Here is a 20,277-nt window from a genome sequence, read left to right as displayed (position 1 = left end):
GATAACTCCCCATACCTTCCATTCTTGTAACCAGGTAGCGAGTCTAGATTTCTGGTTAATTATGGGTCCTAGATCCCACATCTAGGTGGCGACTCTGTCAGTCTCTTTTCTGTGGAATTCGGATTGCCTTAGTGATCCCAAGTTCACATAAAAGATGAATTAAAACCAATAATAAAATGCACATGCCAATCGCGTGAGTACGAGAGACCAAGAGAGAGCGTGGCGGCTCGCGCCCCACCCCTCTCGCGGGATCGGGTCCCACAATACCGAAGCGGATTTTCAGTCAGATGTTGATGACATGAAATCCTTTTCAGGATTTGTCTTCATCTTAGCTAATGAAGCGGTTTCATAGAGGAGTTGTAAGCAAGACACCACGGCGGAGTCCACGACTGAGGTATAATACATTGTTGCGAGTGATGCGGAGAAGGAGGCGGTATGGCTGCGAAAGTTTATGGACGAACTTGGAGTCGTACCCTCTGTGGAGAGACCTATTACGCGGTATTGTGAGAACAGCGGGGCAATCGCTCAAGCAAAGGAACCACGGTGTCATCAGAAGTCAAAGCATGTCCTTTGAAAATATCATGTGATACGAGAGATTATCGACAGAGGGGATGTAGCTATAGCTAAAGTAGCTTCAGTGGACAACGTGACAGATCCTTTGACCAAATCCCTTAGTCAAAAGGTTTTTGATAAGCATCTGGAGGGAATGGGTCTAAGATACATGCATGACTGGCTTTAAGGGCAAGTGGGAGATTGTTAGAATATATGCCCTGAAAAGCGAGTAGAATGATATTTATTAATCAATAAAGATTTATTACATGACATGAATGGGTAATTATATTAATGAATGTATGTGATGTGCTTGTTTATTGACATATGTTCGTCCTTAGATATTGAAATACAGGTGTGACAATCCAAGAAGGGGGTGAATTGGTCAATTAGAAATTTTAGGCTTAATTAAGGGAAGATTAAAAGTTAATCTATTAATTAAGAACTAATTAATCTAACCCTTGTTCAAATAGTCATATTAGTGAAACCTAGGGCTTAGACATTCTAATCATGCACATTTGCTAACCCTTGTTCAAATAGATATTATAATGCAATTAGGGTTTATACATTTAAGTCAAGTGCATTTACTAACTCTTGTTCCATTAAAAACATAAACAAGTTAGGGTTAGAGATTATCAATCACCACACGTGCAAGAGAAAAGGAGAAGAGACATCCACAAGGAACACAAGATTTATAGTAGTTCGGTCTATCACAAGACCTACTCCACTCTTCCAAGTTTACCTCATTGGGATCTCCACTAAAATGTTGAAGCCGTATACCCGACTCCTCCATCGACAAAGGGGACAAACCCTTTCCGCATGAAGCCTTGCGAGGGACACACCCTCTTACATGATTCACCTTTGTTAAATGGCCGAATCGAAGACCCTCATCTTCATAACTCTTAACAGACCGAAGAGAAGACCCTCGTCTTCACAATTTTTAACGGGCCAAAGAGAAGACCCTCAATGAAGAACAAAATGAAATGAAAAATGCTCAATGCCTACTAATAGGCTGATTACAACATTGTATAGCTCACAATCACTCCAAAAGAATAGCAAAGTAAAGTCCTATGGAGTGCCTCTTGAAAGAATGTAGAAATACAAGTTCAAAGAGGTTTTTGCTTTTGATTTCAAAATGAAGCTCAAAGAGGATTGGGATTTGATCTTTATCAAATGTTCAAAAGCTTGTGGAGATAGGTTTTAATCATGTATATATATAGTGTATTTGAAATATGATCGTTTGGGGTAAAACTGTAAGTAACTGTAGACAACCTATTTTGACCGAACCCTAGTAGCCGCGTTAGATTAGAAATCCTGCCCAAATCAATGTTTTAGCATCCCCAATTTGTTCCTAGAGTAGGTTAGGGTGTCATTTTGGTCCCCGTATAATTTCATCAGAATCCGTGGGCGTTCGCCTAGCGAACGAACGTCGTAGTGTAGTTGTAAGGGTGATGATTTAGCCTGACAGGGGGGTGTGCTGGAACTTGGAAAGCCAGTTCAAATTCATCATAGTGGGCTGTCCAGGGAGATACATGGGTGCGCAGATTAATGTATAGCATAATGAGGGGTGCATTATCCGGGGCCAGGGCAGTTTCGAAAATAGAGTATATTCCTTTCTTCCTTCTCAAGTTACAATTAGGCCCAATTTTGGGTTAATAAGAGCTTAAGGTTGATATTAGTTGAGAAGGCATCATAGGAAGCTTCCTAGATGCTCTTAGGGTTTTTATCCTAACCTCTCATTTGCAAAGGCAAAATGGAGGGTTGAGATCGTTTTTATAAAGATATTTTTCATAAATTTTTTCGCCTTTGTTCTTACCTTAGCCCCTCTCCTGTAGGCTAGAAAATGCATAAAGTACACTATAGGTGGCTGTCCAGAGAAGGAATAAGGGGTCAAATTTATCATCTCCCATTACAAAAGCCATTGAATTAGGGCTTTTGAAGAAAAAAAAACCCAAATTCGTGTCTAGCAGAGAGAGAGAGAGGGAGAGACCTGTTGTCTTCTCCGACCCTATTTCCGGCCGGAATCCGGCCAAGCCAAGCTACTGGCTGCATCCATCATCTTCTTCTTCTCCTTCTTCTTCTTATTCTTCTTCATCTTCTACCTCCACGCTCACACCGGCCATCACCTCCAAACCTAAATCCATTGATTCCGGCAATCTTGCCGGAATCCGACCGATTGCCATTAAAATCGACCACCATAGCCTCTTCTCTGTTTCGTTTTGAAGCATCTAAAGGAGATTCTCGTCTTCTTCTCTTTATTTGGGGTTTTAGCAGAGAAGGGTTGAGAGATCAAGAGAGGGGAGGAGATCAAGAGATAGAGAGAGAGAGAGAAGAAGAAGAGGAAGAAAACCCTCTTTCTCCGGCCAATACCCCTCTTTTCCAACCGATACCCCATTTTCTCCGACCAATACCCAATCACTATCTTCTTCCACCACCTTCAAAACCCAAAACCATTTCTATTCCCCTTTTGAGCCACAACCACAGCCACTATCAAATCCTTCCCCTATTTTAATCCTTCACCAAAACCCACTTCATTACCTCCATTATTTTCGAGAATCCCCATCTACGACCACCATTTTTCCGACGATCCTAGTTGTCTCCATTAGCAGCCACCACCTCTTCTACATCTCAGATTTTAGGGGGAGCTTCCCATCTTTCGTTAGCAAGAAGAAGAAGAGGGATTTGCAGCTTCCAAGGCCGCCATCACCCTCTTATATCCCACCGAAACTGATCTGCATCTCCATCTCCTAATCCTCACCACCATTGATCCGAGCACCTCATCACTCATCCAATTTCATCTTCTTCGGGAATCCTTTAGGATTGGTTGAATCCTCTGTTTAAAGGGAAATAAGCTTCAGATTCAGGAATTTGTGAGGAAAAGAAGTTTGAGGTAAAATATCCAAGCTGATTTTATTCATCTACTCTCTGGTTATGTTTACTTTCAGTGCATGAATTTCATGTGTGTGGTAGCTGATTGTGATGTCTTGTTGTTGTACTGAGGGTAGATCGACCAATAGATTTGCTTGATTTCTTATATAATCTATGAATTCTACACTTCTTTGCATTGATCCTAAATGATTTCTATGATGGTCCAATATACGCATTTTTAATGTCACTTTTATTCAATTCACAATAGAAGAAACATGACATGACTATGTGAATGTGCTACCGACTATCTTGGGAACAAGATAGTAATTGAGGACCTGGTTGTACATTCCTATTTCGACTTTCCATTGCTTTGTTAATTGTTGTCAAGAGATCTGAATGCTTACTGTTGCTATGATTCTCGTGTTTTCATTGTCAATTTTTCTTGGAATATATGAGATAATCTTATAATCTTATCTCAGTCTCATTGATCGCATTGCTAATTTTCTTTTGGGATATGATAACGATCTGTCAGTTAATTTTATAATCTTTTTGTAATCTAATAAGTCTTTTGATGAATTCATTTTAAAATGCAAGAAGAATCAATGTTGGATTTTCGAGGTTGGCTCGGAATTTTAATGATCTTTACCATAAATTTCTTTGGAATTGTGCTCAAATGAGTTTGATCATTAAGGTTGTATCGCACACATTGTAAATGGTGTTCATGTTGAAAATGAGTTATCCTTTGTTGGTTAAGGCTCTACCATATCCTTACGAACCTTGAAATTGAGTGGAAGCGTATGATCATAAATCATTCTCTTGATCTATCTCATCTTTCTCTTGATTTATCTCATCTGGAATAATAAAAGTGTATTTCTTGTTCTCAAGAGGGTAAAAGTCGGTGTGAATCTAATTGATGATGGTGTCTGTCTATTTTCTTTGGTTTTAAGAACGAACTTTGATGTCGGAACCAAGATCGAATCACATGATGGTTGGAGGGTTAAGATGGGATGAGGCATATTTTAATTCATATGTGTGGTACCCCGATCCCGCGAGAGGGGTGTGGGGCGCGAGCCGCCGCTCTCTCTCTCTTGGTCTCTCGTATCCACGCGATTGGCGTGTGCATTTTATTATTGATTTGAATTAATCTTTCCTGTGAACTTGGGATCACTAAGGCAATCCGAATTCCACACGAAAGAGACTGACAGAGTCGCCACCTAGATGTGGGATCTAGGACCCGTAATTAACCAGAAATCTAGACTCGCTACCTGGTTACGAGAATGGAAGGTATGGGGAGTTATCCACCACATGCACCATTCTTGCCCGATAATCGGTCTTCGATTCCAAAAGCTAACTCTTTTAAATTTATTTTAAATGGCTCATTCAACTCTATGTTAATGTGCGAACTAAGTGACATGCATCCTATGATCTAATTTCAATGTGAATCCTAAATGTGTATCTTGATTTATTAATTTGTCTGGATTCAATCTAAGTGAAAGTTCTCCTAAAATTCTAATTTCATGGAAAGTCCTAAGTGATTTGATTAAGCATTTACAAGAAAATTAATATACAAAACACCACAATTTGTTTGTGGTGCCGACTCGCGGGTGGTATGCCATCAGACATCCAAGCTGCCTACGTACCCAAGCCTCACTGGGATCAGAGTCGACGTAGTTCGGTGCATTTAAGCTAAGCTACATATGCCTAACTCAACTAGGACACCGATCTAGACGGGATTGACTGTTTCAACAGTTTTAAGAGAAGTTATTTAATTCAAGTTGAGGATTTTATTATCTTAGGATTTCATCGAAGATGCTATATGATCCTATCTAAATGCAAGTTGTCCCTTAGACTAATGCAGGTTAGCCTACATCCTAGTTTACTAGGCTTGTCCTAGGGAAAAACTGGATGACTAGTGTAACTTGACCTATGGCACGGTTGCTATACATAGCAAGCGTCCGTGATGAGGCTGGACTCCTAACTCTAGGACTCCCTAAAACTTAGGACACAACACGACACGACACCATTGTTCCTAAATTGGGCTCTAAGGGTTCTTACGACGGAAACCATAATCCAATGGTTCCGAGAGACACGAGATGAATCGAGATGATGAATAGTGTGAGGGAATGGGAAAGATAGAGAAAGGTGCGACTGAACTTGGGAGTGCCAAATTGCCTACGTACCCCGTGATGGGGATCAAGCCACACGTAGTTCCACTGGCGAGGTTGCTTGGATTTTGGAAGACAGAATTGGTATTTGTATCTGGAATCGGGTTTGCATTTGAGCATTGGACTTGAGATTCAGAAACATTGATCTAGCAATGGGATTTTGGAATTGGGAATTTGCATCAAAGAATTGAGCATATAGGAATCATCAAGGGTTTGAATTTTCGGAATTCAAAGTGGGCGGGCTTATGAGATTCGGCCAAATGGATTCAGACATGCGACTCGGATTGTGTTGGGATATTACTTGGTTGGATTGGGTTAATGGTTAGGGTCAAGTGAGTCGGGTCTAAGTTAGGAGCAAACCCGAGACTAGCCATGGTCTAACTAGGAGGAAGCAGGGTACAAACCAGGGTGCGGACCAGGGTGCACCAGGGTGCGAACCAGCAGGGAACCAGGGTGCGAACCAGCAGGGGAACCAGGGTGCAACCAGCAGGGAACCTGGGTGCAACCAGCAGCGAACCTGGGTGCGAACCAGCAGGGAACCAGAGTGCGAACCAGCAGGGGAACCAGGGTGCAACCAGGAGGGAACCTGGGTGCAACCAGCAGCGAACCTGGGTGCAACCAGGGTCTAACCAGAGTGCGAACCAGCAGGGAACCAGGGTGCGAACCAATATCGAACCAGGGTGCGAACCAGTAGGGAACCAGGGTGCAACCAGCAGGGAACCAGGGTGCAACCAGTAGGGAACCAGGGTGCAACCAGCAGGGGAACCAGGGTGCGAATCAGTAGGGAACCAGGGTGCAACCAGCATCGAACCTGGGTGCAACCAGCAGCGAACCTGGGTGCAACCAGGGTCTAACCAGAGGCTAACCAGGGGGAAAACGGACCCTACATGCTTCCTAACATGGTTTTTCTTTTAAAGTAAAAGATATGCATGAAAACAGACCCTACATAGAATTGAAATAAATGCCTACCTCTTTGGAAACCCACTTTGTGTTTGATTTTTCTTTGATGTTAATTCCTTGAAGATGATTCCTTGCTTGATAATGACTGCTTTTGATATATATCACCCAACGTATAAAATCACCCGATCCGGCAAGGATGGCCGAACCCTTGAAGAGATGAGGGAGAGGGATGAATTTTCTAAGAGAGGGGTTCTTTTTTCTTCTTTTTGTTGGATGGTGGGATGAGAGGGTATTTATAGGAGAATGGGATAGGAGGTTAGGTGAGGTTAGGTGAGGTTAGGTAAGGTTAGGTGAGGTTAGGTGGTTAGGTGAGGTTAGGTGAGGTTAGGTGAGGTTTGGATGGTTAGGATGAGAGGAGAGGTTAGGTGAGGTTAGGTGAGGTTTGGATGGTTAGGATGAGAGGAGAGGTTAGGTGGTTTTGGATGGTTAGACCCAGGTCAAGATCTGCCATTGATCTAACGATTTACGGAAATCGGGTCTCGGAATGGAATCAGGGTTCGGGCTATGAAGTGACCCTATCTTATTTTGTCCCGATTGATGATCCGTAAAGTCAGATCAAGATATTAATGACCTAAAACATATATTAGGTTATTGTTGGTTAAAGTAAAGCAAAATGTGGGTGTCTACAGATGCCCCTCTTTGGTAGAGACGACGTAGTCATCGAATACCAAAGTTAAAATGACAGAACCATTTTGCGTAACTTTAATCGACAAAGGAACCCCCTAAACTCAATGCAACCTAATATAATGCAAGACCTTAGATGAAATCCTAGAATTGGAATGCAATAAAACAAACCCGCTGCGGTGCCGCTGGCAACGAGAGAAATGGGATACCATTTTCAAATGGATTTTCGGAGGGAAAGGAATATCGCTTTTGAACAGCTTCAGAGGAAATGAGACGTCATTTTCAAATGGTCTCAGAGAGAATAATGGATGACTTTTGAAAGATTCTTAATGAAAATGCAGCATCATTTTTGAATGGGCTTGGGCAAGATAAAATACCGTATTTATACGGATTCCAAGGAAATGAGACATCATAGTTGTATGATGTTCAAAGGGTATAAGAGATCATTGTTGTATGGACTTGAAGAGAATGAAATACCGTATTTGTACGGATTCCAAGGAAATGAGACATCATAGTTGTATGATGTTCAAAGGGGATAAGAGACCATAGTTGTATGGACTCGAAGAGAATGAAATACCGTATTTGTACGGATTCCAAGGAAATGAGACATCATAGTTGTATGATGTTCAAAGGGTATAAGAGACCATAGTTGTATGGACTCGAAGAGAATGAAATACCGTATTTGTACGGATTCCAAGGAAATGAGACATCATAGTTGTATGATGTTCAAAGGGTATAAGAGACCATAGTTGTATGGACTCGAAGAGAATGAAATACCGTATTTGTAAGGATTCCAAGGAAATGAGACATCATAGTTGTATGATGTTCAAAGGGGATAAGAGATCAAAGTTGTATGGACTCGAAGAGAATGAAATACCGTATTTGTACGGATTCCAAGGAAATGAGACATCATAGTTGTATGATGTTCAAAGAGGATAAGAGACCATAGTTGTATGGACTTGAAGAGAATGAAATACCGTATTTGTACGGATTCCAAGGAAATGAGACATCATAGTTGTATGATGTTCAAAGGGGATAAGAGACCATAGTTGTATGGACTCGAAGAGAATGAAATACCGTATTTGTACGGATTCCAAGGAAATGAGACATCATAGTTGTATGATGTTCAAAGGGTATAAGAGACCATAGTTGTATGGACTCGAAGAGAATGAAATACCGTATTTGTAAGGATTCCAAGGAAATGAGACATCATAGTTGTATGATGTTCAAAGGGGATAAGAGACCATAGTTGTATGGACTCGAAGAGAATGAAATACCGTATTTGTACGGATTCCAAGGAAATGAGACATCATAGATGTATGATGTTCAAAGAGGATAAGAGACCATAGTTGTATGGACTCGAAGAAAAGAGGCACCGTTCACAAACGGGCTCAAGGAGAAGACAAGACCATTCACAAATGGACTCGAGAAATGAGGCACCGTTCACAAACGGGCTCAAGGAGGACGATACCATTCACAAATGGATTCGAGAAAAGAGGCACCATTCACAAACGGGCTCAAGGATAAGACAAGACCATTCACAAATGGACTCGAGAAATGAGGCACCATTCACAAACAGGCTCAAGGAGAAGACGAGACCATTCACAAATGGACTCGAGAAATGAGGCACCGTTCACAAACGGGCTCAAGGAGAAGACGAGACCATTCACAAATGGACTTGAGAAATGAGGCCCCGTTCACAAACGGGCTCGAAGAATTTAGAGATTTTTTATGAACTTGAATTTGACGTAGGATTGGATTTTTTTTATTTTTTTTTTTAATTAAGGATTTGGATTTGATAAATTTTTTTATTTTTGGAAAATGAGGTACCGTCCGCAAACGGGCTCAAGGAGAAGATGAGACCATTCACAAATGGCCTCGAGAACAGAGGCACCGTTCACAAACGGGCTCAAAGAGGACATTAGAGCATTCACAAATGGACTCAGAGAATGAGAAACCTGTTCACAAACGGGTTCAAGGAGAAGACGAGACCATTCACAAATGGACTCGAGAAATGAGGCACCTTTCACAAAAGGGCTCAAAGAGGACATGAGATTTTTCATGAACTTGAATTTGACGTAAGATTGGATTTGTTTGAATCGGGGATTGGATTTGATGAATTTTGGATTTTTTTTTTTTTTTTTTTTTTTTGAACTCAATGAAATCGGGGACATTATAGATCGTGCCCAGTAAAGATATTGGAAACCAAGACTTTGACGAATGATGAGACGACCAACCTTATGAACGAAGAACCATTAGTAACAAGAATGGATTAGGAACACTTTTATGAAACTTCAACAAGATTTTTCTCAATGAGACTGTTGGTCTTGTCTTCTGGGGATTTTGATAACTGAAACCTTGAACAAGATACTTGAAATTGGTAATTTAGAACAACGGCTCTCTAACATGGAAAAGCGGGATCTGTTTTTTGACAGGTGCTTAGATGAACATTTCTTGACCAGGATAGTATTTAACTAACCGGAAGGAAATTCTGAATTTTAATGGTTCATCTTTCTGAGAAATTGGCTCAACCACCATTGCATCTGGGGCTCTTCCAAGCTTAAGGTGCCTTCCTGGGGTATGATCTTTTTACGGAAGCTGGGCTTTCTGATGTTTCTACTTCTGAACTCTTCTGAGTTGATCTTCTTTGAAATGTAGCTGTTTGACTAGATTCTCGAACCCTTTCAGGTATAATTGCAGGGAGCTGCCTAGGCCGGGCCTCCTTCACCAAGACAGTTACATCATTTGGACATAGGAACGACGATTGACTCTTTCTAAAGAGAAAACTTAGATGAAAGGCACTACTCAAAGGATTGAGCAGCCCTGAAGGAGTGAACTTAGAATAACAAAGATTGACTGACTATACTGACAAACACAGTGATGCTTCTGACTTAGTTAATATTTTGTTTGGTAAGTCTATCCTTTCGAGGAATAGTTTTTCAATTGGTAAACACTGGACTTTTTCCTTAAAACAGTAATGCCTCAAGGATTTAATTACGCCCCCTAAGATTGCTTAGCTTCAATGCCCCCAGTTTTGAGGATATCACTTGAATTTGCTTGAACTTCAGTTGATCTTCAGTCTTGATACCAGCTGTAGCCTTCTTATAATGATTCTCTTACCGTGACCAAGTCACCTCTTCGGGGTTTTTAACTTGGCGGACCGCGCTAGCCTTAACTTTTGCCTGAACCACCATTCTAGGTTTTCGATCCAGCAGGCTATCCCCTTAGCTTTTGCCTAAGCCGCCCTTTCGGGTTTTCAACTTAGCAGGGGAATGATCTTAAATTTTGCCTAGACCGCCCTTTCAGGTTTTCAGTCTAGCAGATCTTCAAACTCCGTTCGTTTTCTTATTCATCATTTTTTTTTATTGTGTCTCGGGACCTAGCTCATTAGTTCTGAACACCAGAAGGACTTTATAGGTAGGATAGGGCTTTTCAAAGAATGGCTTAAGGTTCAACAAAGATTTCGACCGAACCTGTGAACAGGTTGCCTACATATCCCAAGGTAGGAATCAGGTCGTGTGTAGGTCAAGGCGAATGCCCCTAGTTTGAAGATCAATTGTTTGAAGGTTAATTGATTTTTTTCCTTTTTTCTTTTCTTTCTGGAACAATTAACTTCTCTTCTTTTGGAACTTGTCCCTCTTTTTTTTTTCTGGAACGATTGATTTTTCTTTTTCTTTTTTTTTTGAATCGACCGAACTCGGTTTAACCGAGCTGCCTACGTACCCCAGTGTAGGGATCAGGTCTCGCGTAGTTCGGGGCGGATGCCCCTAGTTTGATGGGTTTTCAAGAAAATTTGATTCAGGCTCGAAGGGTTTGCAAACCGGTATTCTTTTGACGTTGGGTTCTGATTTTGGGATTTATTCGGCCAAAGGAGGCCTTCCGATGTTCAAATTGGGAATCGATCTAGGTTACTAGGGTCCCTCTGGTACTGATTATTTATTTATTTTTTCTTTTCTTTTTTTTCACAGAATTTGACGGCATTTCCAGGTAAGAGATAATGGATCTTCTTCTTCCAAGATTCTAATACGTGCTTTTGATTTTCATAGAGTGAAACTTGTTCTTTGACATCCTCCATCTATGGATTCGTACTCTCGATATCTGATGATCACTTTTCATTGTTTGCTCTTGAACTTTTCATCTTGAATTTGTTGGCTTTATGTTATGAATTTGAGAACCAAGGTCATTGATTGGAAATATGAAAGTTGTTTCCACTCTATGCCCCTTGTATAGCATATATCTTCTCACTTTCTTCATTTTCTTTGAGCTTTCCATCTATGTCTTGCCCCTGGTATCGGTTGTAGCTTTTCTAGACAATCTTCTTATTCTTGAAATAATTTTATCAATTCTTCACACTCTTTAGAGGGTAATGTATTTTCAATCGGCATTCACTGAATCAAAGTTTCAGTGCCAGTGTTTATCATTTCAATTTCATCTTTGAAAGGTTGGGATTGGCGCTCCTCCTCTCGTTCAAGTAATTGCTGTGACTCAAGTGGAGTTTCGTCAATTTTGTCCTCATTTGAAGAGGGAGTCTTATTTTAAGATCAGAAGCACACTTAAGAACAGACACAAGTGAACTTTTTTGAACTGACTGAAATTTTATTTAAAGAAAAGCTATTACATCAGACGACCTATCCTGAACATGCTCAGGATTCACAACTCTAAATAAGAAAGGGAAACAGAAGATAACTTGCCTGGACTAGGCATTGACCTTTAACTGTAAGACCGGACTCAACAATTATACTGACCATGATGACTGACTCAACATAAAATAGTAAGTGACTAAAACTTTAACTGCTGCAACTGTTTGGCGTTGAAGGCTCGGCGAAGGCTGGTTCGTTCTGAACATCATCATGGCTGATACTTTCAATTTTGGACAATGATGACTGATTCGCATAGGGAAATGCCCCTAGCTCAAGGATTCTGAGAGTGAACTCTGAAGGACTTAGCAAAATAATCTTGAAAAAGGTAGCCCCTAGAGGAGGAACAGACCAGGGGTACAAGCAAGATTGGATTATCTGGACCAGGCATGATCAGATCATGAGAACGCATAATCGAAAGATTGTGAGATTCTGCATCTGCCAGTTAGGGGATGGCATGAAGATACGATCGAATCGTATGACAGAAGAACGAAAGACGCACGATCAAAAGATTAGATGAGATAGCATAAGATTGCTTTCAACGGATAGATCATGAATGACTAATCCTATGAGATCTTTGAAAATTATGGGATTTATATCCTAACCCAAAGGGAATTTTTTTTTTTTTTTTTTTTTTTTCACATTTTATCAGTGTTACCTGAAGGCATCAACCCTAATCCTAATCTATCGGAGTGGAGAGAGAATCTCGACTCATGACTTTGTTCGTGTATCTAAGGACCGATCGTGACCATTGGAAGATGGACCACGGCCTAATCTAGACACCAATGGGTAGGATATCCTAAACTAGGCTCACACACATGATGCACATGTGTTCGTATACTACATGCATGTGTGGGTTAATCTAGGGTTAAGGCCAAGAGTTCCCTTAGCGCGAATCCCTGTTCGATATACTGTACCAGTGTCCGGCGTATCAGTACGTGAACAAGAGATCCGTTTACGTACCATAAAGGTACTAGGCTAAGGGTGGAATGCTTCTATAGCACAGAGGCACCAGGTGATGAAATCCCAGTCAACCATGCTAGATAACACTCCGGGTTCCTAAAATAGGACGTGTGTGCACGTGAGATGCAAGAGTTTAGATGCAAGTGATGTAAGTGTGTGCAATATGTTTGCGCAATCTATGATGCCCTCAGGTTTTGTTAGATTAAGTTTGAGTAAAATGTGATGAGAAAATAAAACAAGACAAACTAATCTGACAAGTATACAAGAGATAGAGTTCTTATGAGCCAGTTAAATTAAATTCAAATGAATTATCTTTTGGAATTTTAATGAAGTTAGGTGATCCCCAGCAGAGTCGCCAGACTGTGGTACCCCGATCCCGCGAGAGGGGTGTGGGGCGCGAGCCGCCGCTCTCTCTCTCTTGGTCTCTCGTATCCACGCGATTGGCGTGTGCATTTTATTATTGATTTGAATTAATCTTTCCTGTGAACTTGGGATCACTAAGGCAATCCGAATTCCACACGAAAGAGACTGACAGAGTCGCCACCTAGATGTGGGATCTAGGACCCGTAATTAACCAGAAATCTAGACTCGCTACCTGGTTACGAGAATGGAAGGTATGGGGAGTTATCCACCACATGCACCATTCTTGCCCGATAATCGGTCTTCGATTCCAAAAGCTAACTCTTTTAAATTTATTTTAAATGGCTCATTCAACTCTATGTTAATGTGCGAACTAAGTGACATGCATCCTATGATCTAATTTCAATGTGAATCCTAAATGTGTATCTTGATTTATTAATTTGTCTGGATTCAATCTAAGTGAAAGTTCTCCTAAAATTCTAATTTCATGGAAAGTCCTAAGTGATTTGATTAAGCATTTACAAGAAAATTAATATACAAAACACCACAATTTGTTTGTGGTGCCGACTCGCGGGTGGTATGCCATCAGACATCCAAGCTGCCTACGTACCCAAGCCTCACTGGGATCAGAGTCGACGTAGTTCGGTGCATTTAAGCTAAGCTACATATGCCTAACTCAACTAGGACACCGATCTAGACGGGATTGACTGTTTCAACAGTTTTAAGAGAAGTTATTTAATTCAAGTTGAGGATTTTATTATCTTAGGATTTCATCGAAGATGCTATATGATCCTATCTAAATGCAAGTTGTCCCTTAGACTAATGCAGGTTAGCCTACATCCTAGTTTACTAGGCTTGTCCTAGGGAAAAACTGGATGACTAGTGTAACTTGACCTATGGCACGGTTGCTATACATAGCAAGCGTCCGTGATGAGGCTGGACTCCTAACTCTAGGACTCCCTAAAACTTAGGACACAACACGACACGACACCATTGTTCCTAAATTGGGCTCTAAGGGTTCTTACGACGGAAACCATAATCCAATGGTTCCGAGAGACACGAGATGAATCGAGATGATGAATAGTGTGAGGGAATGGGAAAGATAGAGAAAGGTGCGACTGAACTTGGGAGTGCCAAATTGCCTACGTACCCCGTGATGGGGATCAAGCCACACGTAGTTCCACTGGCGAGGTTGCTTGGATTTTGGAAGACAGAATTGGTATTTGTATCTGGAATCGGGTTTGCATTTGAGCATTGGACTTGAGATTCAGAAACATTGATCTAGCAATGGGATTTTGGAATTGGGAATTTGCATCAAAGAATTGAGCATATAGGAATCATCAAGGGTTTGAATTTTCGGAATTCAAAGTGGGCGGGCTTATGAGATTCGGCCAAATGGATTCAGACATGCGACTCGGATTGTGTTGGGATATTACTTGGTTGGATTGGGTTAATGGTTAGGGTCAAGTGAGTCGGGTCTAAGTTAGGAGCAAACCCGAGACTAGCCATGGTCTAACTAGGAGGAAGCAGGGTACAAACCAGGGTGCGGACCAGGGTGCACCAGGGTGCGAACCAGCAGGGAACCAGGGTGCGAACCAGCAGGGGAACCAGGGTGCAACCAGCAGGGAACCTGGGTGCAACCAGCAGCGAACCTGGGTGCGAACCAGCAGGGAACCAGAGTGCGAACCAGCAGGGGAACCAGGGTGCAACCAGGAGGGAACCTGGGTGCAACCAGCAGCGAACCTGGGTGCAACCAGGGTCTAACCAGAGTGCGAACCAGCAGGGAACCAGGGTGCGAACCAATATCGAACCAGGGTGCGAACCAGTAGGGAACCAGGGTGCAACCAGCAGGGAACCAGGGTGCAACCAGTAGGGAACCAGGGTGCAACCAGCAGGGGAACCAGGGTGCGAATCAGTAGGGAACCAGGGTGCAACCAGCATCGAACCTGGGTGCAACCAGCAGCGAACCTGGGTGCAACCAGGGTCTAACCAGAGGCTAACCAGGGGGAAAACGGACCCTACATGCTTCCTAACATGGTTTTTCTTTTAAAGTAAAAGATATGCATGAAAACAGACCCTACATAGAATTGAAATAAATGCCTACCTCTTTGGAAACCCACTTTGTGTTTGATTTTTCTTTGATGTTAATTCCTTGAAGATGATTCCTTGCTTGATAATGACTGCTTTTGATATATATCACCCAACGTATAAAATCACCCGATCCGGCAAGGATGGCCGAACCCTTGAAGAGATGAGGGAGAGGGATGAATTTTCTAAGAGAGGGGTTCTTTTTTCTTCTTTTTGTTGGATGGTGGGATGAGAGGGTATTTATAGGAGAATGGGATAGGAGGTTAGGTGAGGTTAGGTGAGGTTAGGTAAGGTTAGGTGAGGTTAGGTGGTTAGGTGAGGTTAGGTGAGGTTAGGTGAGGTTTGGATGGTTAGGATGAGAGGAGAGGTTAGGTGAGGTTAGGTGAGGTTTGGATGGTTAGGATGAGAGGAGAGGTTAGGTGGTTTTGGATGGTTAGACCCAGGTCAAGATCTGCCATTGATCTAACGATTTACGGAAATCGGGTCTCGGAATGGAATCAGGGTTCGGGCTATGAAGTGACCCTATCTTATTTTGTCCCGATTGATGATCCGTAAAGTCAGATCAAGATATTAATGACCTAAAACATATATTAGGTTATTGTTGGTTAAAGTAAAGCAAAATGTGGGTGTCTACAATATGCTAATAATGATGTCTCTGTCATGCTTTGATAATCACATTTTTTCTAATTATTCTCGTGTCTCATTGATTCATACATAAATTAATCCTAGTTGTTGACCCTACTGATCTTTGCACCTGTTAATCGATCTTCCCTTGTTTTATCTTTCATGAGAAGTGGTAACTGCTTTGTTATATTTGATTAGTTTGGTTGAACTATCATAATCCTCTCCATTAGATACTCGCATACAACTTTGTAGACACCCCATTTTGACCGTGCCCTAAACCTTCCAATTTTGTGAAAAAACCCACTAAATCAGAGTTTTAAAGTCCCAAATTTTACCCTAAGCTAGGTTAGGGTCCCACCAAAGTTCCTGCGAAATTTCGTCGAACTCCAAGAGCATTTGCCTAGCAAACGAGCTGAGATAGTGTGCGTAGTGCAATGCAGAAGCGGGGCGAATTTATCCAGAGGGGGGGCGAATTTATCCTGGAAAGGACGTGCTTGGCCATATAGCTCATCACAAATCCGCGCGCTAATCACAAATCCATTCGCTCATCAACTTGGAGTGCCAATATCATTCTCCAAAATACCTATAAATACTAGATGGAGCCTCATTTCTAAAAAAAAGGGATTAGAGAGAGAGAGAGAGAGGGAGGGAGAGAGATCTATCGTCCCAAACCCTAACCATGTCCTTCATTCTTTCCGGCAAGGGTTCTTATTCTCTGGCCGAACTCCGGTTAGTTCCAATTAACTCCGGCTGGCCTTTTTCCTCATAACTTACATTTTAATTTTAATTTTTCACCTTTAAACCCTAGCTAAGGTCTCTAAAATTTGAGATCTGCTCTGTTTTACTCATCCATACCCTAAAACCCCAGATTTATCTTCCAAAATTCAAGAATAAATTTTAACCTCATCTTCTCTAGCCATCTCTTCTCCGGCCATTCTCCGGCCGTTCTTTGTTTGTGCTCCGGTCAAGATCCGACCAAATTTTCTTCATGAAATCACTGAATTACATTCTTTTGATACTTTTCAGCTCTCAAATCCTAATTCCAAGTCTGAAACCCTATTTTTTTACATCTCTTCTCCGATCATTTTTCTTATTCTCCGGTTGACTTCGGCTAGTTCTTCGGCAAACTCACCTTCTCCGGCAACTTCAAGCTCCGATCGGTTGGCTAAAGTTCTTAATTGGAGATGTTTGTATAGAAGATCATAATCAGTAAGCTCTCTGTGAAATTTTGTCTAAAGAATACAAGAAGAAGGAGAAGAGAACTGAAGCGAAGTTACAGAGATCATTCAAGTTCATCGTTTTCTGTTGGAAATCAAGTAATTTTTGTTGCTTTTCCTTGTGAAAAATGTATGGTGTGTGGATTATCCTTGCAAAATTGCATGATTAGATCGTATTTGCTATCCTTTTAAACATCTATATGATCTCTGCATTCTGGATTTTTGAAAAAAAAAAATCTTTATGTGTGAATATGTGGTTCGGCAGATTTTCTTATGAAATATGTAAGTCTAAATTGTTTGGATTTCGTTTCTTATCATAATTTTAGCCAATATAGTTGAGCAGTGAGTATGGATTTTACATCATATGAGAACATTTGTTTTCTTTAGTTTTCTTTCAGTAAAAGAACAATGATTTGGAAAACTTTCTAAATAATCGAAGGTAGAAAGTAAGGGGTTCTATATCCTCCTATTTTGGTTTGTCGTAGTTCCTGAAAAGATGGTCTAATGGATCTCATAGTATCGCTGACATGATTGTAAAGGAGTTATGATTTTTGCTTTGGATTTATTTTCAATTTCTATGGTTTTGGTGCCTACGATCATTTGAAGGGTGAAATGGTGAAATCTGAATGGATTTTCTCATATTAATGTCACTTTGGGTAAATGTAACAGCAGCAAGCTTAGTTACATGCATTCATGTGTGATGATTTATTGCTAAAAATGGTGCTAAGGCACGCTTGTTACAAATGATACATTTCCAAAATTAGTTTTTTTTATTTTAAAAAAAGATAATTAAATGATGGATGATGCCTGTAAAGTTATCACTGAATGATGGATGATGCCTGTAAGGTTATCACTGAATGATGGATGATGCCTGTAAGGTTATCACTGAAAATTCCATTGTTCTGCGTGTACTTCGTTTAAACTGTTTATGGTTTTGAGCAATGAAGAGTATGTTTTGTGTTTCTATTTCATTTACGTAGCGTAAGGTTGAGGGCTTCATCAATTTTATACTTATGTCTGCTTTCAGTTTGGTTGTATTCAACCTTAGTTAATATGAATTTGAGCTTACTAGACTCGCAATATAAGGTTGTGCATAGTAGGGGTGAGCATTAATCGGTTAGAACCGAATTAACCGACCGAACCGAATTCGATCGGTCAATTCGGTTCGGTTCTGAGGTGGTTCGGTTCGGATTCGGTTTTAAATAAATGAAATTTCGGTTTTCGGTTTCGGTTTCGGTTTGCAAGGAAAAAACATTCGGTTTAACCGAAAACCGAAATGTCATTTATTGGTTTTAATATCGGTTTTCGGTGTCGGTTTCGGTTTCGGTTTTACAAACCGAACTTACGATCCAACATTCCAACCCCCCCTTTTCACTTGGTACAGCCCCCACTAGACTCAAGAGGTTGTCCCATATGAAAAAAAAAAAAACAACAGAAGTCTAAAAGTCTAAAACCCAATCCATTTTCGTTTTTTTCCTTTTAACCTAAGCAAGTAAGCAACCAAAGCTAGGGTTTTTTTCTTCTTCTCTACTTTCTAGTTTCTACCCTAGATCAGCCGCCTCTTCGAGACTCCGACTCCGGCGAGTGGCAACCCCCCTCACCGGTGACCTCGGATCGAGCCACCATTCCTCCATTCGACTCCGGATCGGCAGATTCACGGCCATTGAAAGTTGAAACCCTGAAAAATATTCCGAGGTAAGTTTCTACTCTTCAAGGTTCTCTCTCTCTCTCTCTCTCTCTCTCTCTCTCTCTCTCTCTCTCTGATTTCTGTAGGAAACTAGGAACTGATATGTTTTTCTCCCTTCTCTCTTTTTTTCTCCTTTTTTTTTTTACCTTTTTCTTTTCTGTAGAGTTTCGGTTTCAAGAAAATGTGTTGTTTTCTTTGTCTCAGACTCTCAGAGTCTCAGGGACCTAGAAACGTGTTTCGTTGATTTGTAAGGCTAGATCTTGCTGGATTCCTTGTTTTCTGCATATTAGGTTAGGTATTGGTAACATAGGCTCTAGATTAGGGTTTTTCTATGGAGTTTTTGAGGAAATGCTTTTGGAAAATTGTAAATCTGGATTTTTTAGCTGATTTGAATGCGTTTTTTATGCATAGCTTGGATGAGTTAGGGTTTTTATGAATAGCTTTTTATTCGTTTTTTATGCATAGCTTAGGAAAATTCTGAAAAAAATATTATAGATCTTTTTTTCTCTCTTCACAGGATTATAGGTTTTATTTCTCGTTTCTTTTTTACGATTTAGGTGTTTTCTTGATAATCTTGTGTTGGAAAGCTTTCTGCTTTACTGCTTTTGTTTTTGTGAGGATTGATGGGTAGCTTTGGTTGCTGTTGGTGTTTCTTAAGGTGGATTTGAGGGTCGAAGGGAAGGGTTAGGGTTTCTGTTGGTGGTATTGAGTTTCAACTTTCAAGAGAAATTTGTACTTCTAGTTTGGGTCTCTCTGCTTCTCTCTATCTGAGATTCCGAGGTAATACATCTGCTTCTCATTCGGTGCTTGTTCAGTTGTTCTCATCCTTTGTAGTCACATATTGCTTTCCAAGGTTTATTATTTTGTATATTTAGCTTTCTAGGATTTTTAATTTCCATTAGATTACCTATCATGCTGATATGAAGACAAATATGGTGTTGACTGTTGTGAATTGTGATTCTTTGAATCTACATTTTCTTCTAACAGGCAACAATTGTATAATGTGTTTTCTTGTGTTACAGTTACAAATATTGAATTATGCAAAGCATGCCATTCTTGGGGAATTCGGGTTGAGCTTTTACCTTAAAATCCAGTAGGGTTCACTGGTTCAGAATTTCAGATTGATTCCTATTCTTTTTTAGCAAAAGCTCAACCCAACCTAACCCAAGTTGCACTCCTATTTAATTATTTATTGTTGTTCTTCGATGTGAAGATTTCTTTGATTTTTAAGTTTCAATATAGGGTTCTTACTTCTTTATTGATTTTCTTGATTGTTCCACCATAGATTCATTTACCGCGACCTCGAGCCACCACTGAAGGAGTCAAAGGGCAGTTAGTTAGCATCATTCTATCTTTTTTGGCTCTTTGTTATTGGGTACAAAGGTAACACTTAATCACTTATGACTCGTCTCATTCTTAATTCTTAGGATAGTGATATTTGTGTTGGGTATCTTGCTTTTGCTGCGTATCTTATTTTCTCACCCCTAGTCTTATACTCTTATTATCTTATTTCTATAATTCTATTTTTTCCATAG

At 40.6% G+C, this 20,277-nt stretch overlaps 1 long non-coding RNA gene across 2 annotated transcripts in view; it reads right to left on the bottom strand.

Annotated features, from left to right (window-relative positions):
- LOC143856886 (uncharacterized) overlaps positions 1–6,959 on the bottom strand; it is a 49,228-nt gene extending 42,269 nt beyond the window's left edge. For both annotated transcript variants that reach the window (XR_013238414.1, XR_013238415.1), the window contains exon 1: positions 6,552–6,959. This is a non-coding gene — a long non-coding RNA (uncharacterized LOC143856886). The remainder of the gene's footprint in view (positions 1–6,551) is intronic.
- Positions 6,960–20,277: the final 13,318 nt, after the last annotated feature.

The sequence above is a fragment of the Tasmannia lanceolata genome, unplaced genomic scaffold (assembly GCF_043159265.1).
Source record: "Tasmannia lanceolata isolate RefF3 unplaced genomic scaffold, GAP_Taslan_0.1 ptg000024l, whole genome shotgun sequence".
Lineage (NCBI taxonomy): Eukaryota > Viridiplantae > Streptophyta > Magnoliopsida > Canellales > Winteraceae > Tasmannia > Tasmannia lanceolata.
Note: the sequence above shows the minus strand (reverse complement) of the source record. Positions and strands in the feature narration are given on the sequence as shown.